This window comes from Enhydra lutris, unplaced genomic scaffold (assembly GCF_002288905.1).
Source record: "Enhydra lutris kenyoni isolate GAN:26980312 unplaced genomic scaffold, ASM228890v2 scaffoldscaffold177, whole genome shotgun sequence".
Taxonomy (NCBI): Eukaryota; Metazoa; Chordata; class Mammalia; order Carnivora; family Mustelidae; genus Enhydra; species Enhydra lutris.
This window is the reverse complement of record NW_019154261.1, coordinates 140813-146350: the sequence shown is the minus strand read 5'-3', so window position 1 is coordinate 146350 and position 5538 is coordinate 140813. Positions and strand designations below refer to the sequence as shown.

The 5538-nt window shown below is 42.5% G+C and overlaps 1 pseudogene; it reads left to right on the top strand.

Moving 5' to 3' along the window:
• The first annotated feature begins 898 nt into the window (after positions 1-898).
• On the top strand, positions 899-4941 carry LOC111140124 (annotated as a pseudogene).
• Positions 4942-5538: the final 597 nt, after the last annotated feature.

Genomic DNA, 5538 nt, shown 5'->3' with positions numbered 1-5538 from the left:
AAATAGGTGTTCATCTCCCCGATTGATGGTTAGTTTTGCTTTTAAGTATTAGGCAAATAAACCATTTAAGATAAAAAAAATAAAAAAAGAATTTATTAATATCATGTGGCTTCAGATGGAAGTGTCCCCTACCCTAGCCCTTCCTGACCTTAGGGTAGAACTCACTGCAGTAGGAATAGACATCTCCAACCCTTATCCAAACATCCTTGATCCCCCTAAGACCACACTTACTTTGAAGACAGCCACCGTGAGGGCAGCTCCAAGGTCAAAGCCAGGGTTCTCTGGCAGAGCCTCGTGGTCACATCTTCCTCCTCTTGGAACTGGTGCTTCCCAGCAGCACAATCAAATCCTGATCCATCGTATGGGGCTCCTTGGCAGTGCACAGGTTCATTGTGGACTAAATTACTCCCTAGTCCTCACTGGTCAGGTCAGGCTGGTCCTTGCAGAGATGGCTGCTGCTGTATGCATTCCTCAGTTTCCCCTGACTTTTCTGAACTCGACTTGTCCCTGTTCTTACTTCCATTGGCAACCACTTGCTCCACCATTGCCTTATTCTGCTTTGGGTTATTCTCATCTCCCAAGCCTGCTGATGTTCAATCTTCCATCTGCTTCCTCCATACTTGGTTTTCAGTCTGGGTTCGGCTCAGGCTCCTGCAGGGGACACACAGAGAACGGCCCAAGTCAGGTCTCAGCTGCAGTCCCCAGAGCTACTTAACGGGCACCTCAGATCCTCATGCACTCACAGAAACTGAGCAGGAAGGGAATTGGGAGAATGTGAATACCAATCTTAGCTTACATATGAGGAAACTGAGGCCCAGAGAACTTAGGAGCCAGGGAGGAAGTAGAATGTGGCCTCAGTGGAAGCTCTGGCTTCTCTGGACTGAGTTCAAGGAACAGAATGTCTGTGACTCTTCCCAGGCTTTTTAGCTTCTCTGCTCTCATTCCGCCTGCAGTCTCCATTCATTCAGGAGCCACATTGGTGTTACAGCAGTGGCATTTAATGAAGACCTTGATCCTATACAGAAACTCTTCATGGGCAAGATTAGGGAATACAGAACGATGCTACGGGTATCTAGAGGACCCGCCGATACTGGCCCAGAGCCCCAGTAAGACCTAGAGAGGGAGATTTTTTTTTTTTTTTAAGATTTTATTTATTTATGACAGAGAGAGCAAGTGAGAGAGGGAACACAAGCACAGGGGAGCTGGAGAGGGAGAAGCAGGCTCCCTAATGAGCAGGGATACTGATATGGGGCACCATCCCAGGAGCTGGGGTCATGAACTGAGCCGAAGGCAAACACTTAATGACTGAGCCCCCCAGGTGCCCCTGAGAGAGGTTTTTTTTTTTTTTTATAAACACATAATATATTTTTATCCCCAGGGGTACGGGTCTGTGAATCGCTAGGTCTACACACTTCACAGCACTCACCATAGCACATACCCTCCCCAATGTCCATAATCCGACCCCCCCTCTCCCAACCCCCCTCCCCCCATCAACACTCAGTTTGTTTTGTGAGATTAAGATTCACTTATGGTTTGTCTCCCTCCCAATCCCATCTTGTTTCATTTACTCTTCTCCTACCTTTTTAACCCCCCATGTTGCATCTTCTCTCCCTCATATCAGGGAGATCATATGATAGTTGTCTTTCTCCGATTGACTTATTTTGCTAAGCATGATACCCTCTAGTTCCATCCACGTCGTCGCAAATGGCAAGATTTCATTTCTTTTTATGGCTGCATAGTATTCCATTGTGTATATATACCACATCTTCTTTATCCATTCGTCTGTTGATGGACATCTAGGTTCTTTCCATAGTTTGGTTATTGTAGACATTGCTGCTATAAACATTTGGGTGCACGTGCCCCTTCGGATCACTACGTTTGTATCTTTAGGGTAAATACCCAGCAGTGCAATTACTGGGTCATAGGGTAGTTGTATTTTCAACTTTTTGAGGAAGCTCCATGCTGTTTTCCAGAGTGGTTGCACCAGCTTGCATTCCCACCAACAGTGTAGGAGGGTTCCCCTTTCTCCGCATCCTCGCCAGCACCTGTTATTTCCTGACTTGTTAATTTTAGCCATTCTGACTGGTGTGAGGTGATATCTCATTGTGGTTTTGATTTGTATTTCCCTGATGCCGAGTGATGTGGAGCACTTTTTCAAGTGTCTGTTGGCCATCTGGATGTCTTCGTTGCAGAAATGTCTGTTCATGTCCTCTGCCCATTTCTTGATTGGATTATTTGCTCTTTGGGTGTTGAGTTTGCTAAGTTCTTTATAGATTTTGGACACTAGCCCTTTATCTGATATGTCATTTGCAAATATCTTCTCCCATTCTGTCAGTTGTCTTTTGGTTTTGTTAACTGTTTCCTTTGCTGTGCAAAAGCTTTTGATCTTGATGAAATCCCAATAGTTCATTTTTGCCCTTGCTTCCCTTGCCTTTGGCGATGTTCCTAGGAAGATGTTGCTGCGGCTGAGGTCGAAGAGGTTGCTGCCTGTGTTCTCCTCAAGGATTTTGATGGATTCCTTTCTCACATTGAGGTCCTTCATCCATTTTGAGTCTATTTTCGTGTGTGGTATAAGGAAATGGTCCAATTTCATTTTTCTGCATGTGACTGTCCAATTTTCCCAACACCATTTATTGAAGAGGCTGTCTTTTTTCCATTGGACATTCTTTCCTGCTTTGTCGAAGATTAGTTGACCATAGAGTTGAGGGTCTATTTCTGGGCTCTCTATTCTGTTCCATTGATCTATGTGTCTGTTTTTGTGCCAGTACCATGCTGTCTTGATGATGACAGCTTTGTAATAGAGCTTGAAGTCCGGAATTGTGATGCCACCAACTTTGGCTTTCTTTTTCAATATTCCTTTGGCTCTTCGAGGTCTTTTCTGGTTCCATATATATTTTAGGATTTTTTGTTCCATTTCTTTGAAAAAAATGGATGGTACTTTGATAGGAATTGCATTAAATGGGTAGATTTCTTTAGGTAGCATAGACATTTTCACAATATTTATTCTTCCAATCCAGGAGCATGGAACATTTTTCCATTTCTTTGTGTCTTCCTCAATTTCTTTCATGAGTACTTTATAGTTTTCTGAGTATAGATTCTTAGCCTCTTTGGTTAGGTTTATTCCTAGGTATCTTATAGTGTTGGGTGCAATTGTAAATGGGATTGACTCCATAATTTCTCTTTCTTCTGTCTTGTTGTTGGTGTAGAGAAATGCAACTGATTTCTGTGTATTGATTTTATATCCTGACACTTTACTGAATTCCTGTACTAGTTCTAGCAGTTTTGGAGTGGAGTCTTTTGGGTTTTCCACATATAGTATCATATCATCTGTGAAGAGTGATAGTTTGACTTCTTCTTTGCCAATTTGGATGCCTTTAATTTCCTTTTGTTGTCTGATTGCTGAGGCTAGGGCTTCTAGTACTATGTTGAATAGCAGTGGTGATAACGGACATCCCTGCCGTGTTCCTGACCTTAGCAGAAAAGCTTTCAGTTTTTCTCCATTGAGAATGATATTTGCGGTGGGTTTTTCATAGATGGCTTTGATAATATTGAGGTATGTGCCCTCTATCCCTACACTTTGAAGACTTTTGATCAGGAAGGGATGCTGTACTTTGTCAAATGCTTTTTCATCATCTATGGAGAGTATCATACGGTTCTTGTTCTTTCTTTTATTAATGTGTTGTATCACATTGATTGATTTGCAGATGTTGAACCAACCTTGCAGCCCTGGAATAAATCCCACTTGGTCGTGGTGAATAATCCTTTTAATGTACTGTTGAATCCTATTGGCTAGTATTTTGGTGAGAATTTTTGCATCTGTGTTCATCAAGGATATTGGTCTGGAGTTCTCTTTTTTGATGGGATCCTTGTCTGGTTTTGGGATCAAGGTGATGCTGGCCTCATAAAATGAGTTTGGAAGTTTTCCTTCCATTTCTATTTCTTGGAACAGTTTCAGGAGAATAGGAATTAGTTCGTCTTTAAATGTTTGGTAGAATTCCCCCGGGAAGCCATCTGGCCCTGGGCTTTTGTTTGTTTGGAGATTTTTGATGACTGTTTCAATCTCCTTACTGGTTATGGGTCTGTTGAGGCTTTCTATTTCTTCCTGGTTCAGTTGTGGTAGTTTATATGTCTCTAGGAATGCATCCATTTCTTCCCGATTGTCAAATTTCTTGGCGTAGAGTTGCTCATAGTATGTTCTTATAATTGTCTGTATTTCTTTGGTGTTCGTTGTGATCTCTCCTCTTTCATTCATGATTTTATTTATTTGGGTCCTTTCTCTCTTCTTTTTGATAAGTCTGGCCAGGGGTTTATCGATCTTATTAATTCTTTCAAAGAACCAGCTCCTAGTTTCATTGATTTGTTCTATTGATTTTTTGGTTTCTATTTCATTGATTTCTGCTCTGATCTTTATGATTTCTCTTCTCCTGCTGGGTTTAGGCTTTCTTTCTTGTTCTTTCTCCAGCTCCTTTAGGTGTAGGTTTAGGTTGTGTACCTGAGACCTTTCTTGTTTCTTGAGAAAGGCTTGTACTGCTATATATTTTCCTCCGAGAGAGCTTTTTTAAAAAAAATTTTTTTTTAATTTATTTTTTAAATTTCTTTTCAGTGTTCAAGAATTCATTGTTTATGCACCATACCCAGTGCTCTATGCAATGCGTGCCCTCCACAAAACCTAGCACCAGACTCACCCAACCTCCCACCCCCCGCCCCTCCAAAACCCTCAGGTTGTTTTTCAGAGTCCACAGTCTCTCGTGGTTCACCCCCCCCTCCAATTTCCCCCAACTCCCTTCTCGTCTCCATCTCCCCATGTCCTCCATGTTATTTCTTATGAGAGAGAGAGCTTTTTACGCTTAAGAAAATGTACGGTCAAGCAGACGTGATTACGTCCCAGACTTCACATGTGAAGATTCTAAATTTGAAGTCATTGAAAAGCTCCAGTCCTGAAAAAGCAAGGTGAAATTGCTTTGGTAATTTGACCTAGATTAGTTGTCTAACTGGATCAGAGTAAACATACATTTGTCAACTGTTACATGTCCTTTTTTTAAAAAAGATTTTATTTATTTATTTGACAGACAGAGATCACAAGTAGGCAGAGAGGCAGGCAGAGAGAGAGAGGAGGAAGCAGGCTCCCCGCTGAGCAGAGAGCCCAATGCGGGGCTCGATCCCAGGACCCTGAGATCATGACCTGAGCCGAAGGCAGAGGCTTTAACCCACTGAGCCACCCAGGTGCCCCTGTTACATGTCCTTTTAATTCTCATTCCAAATAAATTATTTGGTGATGTTGACTTAAGAAAAATTTTAAAAACCACAGTAAAAATCTGTGCCTCAGCTTCACATGATGTTCCCTAGCCCTTGTAATGCAAAGTACCCTGTGAAGGGCATTTCCCATCTACAATGGGTTCTCTCCAGCACCCCCTTCCAGACACCATGGGGTGTGTGCTTTTTGGCTGTTTCCTGGGTGGTGTGTTCCTGGTGACTTGGCTTAAGGGAACTGCCAACAGCTAAGGCTCTGCCAGGACGGCAGGAACCATTTTTCACACA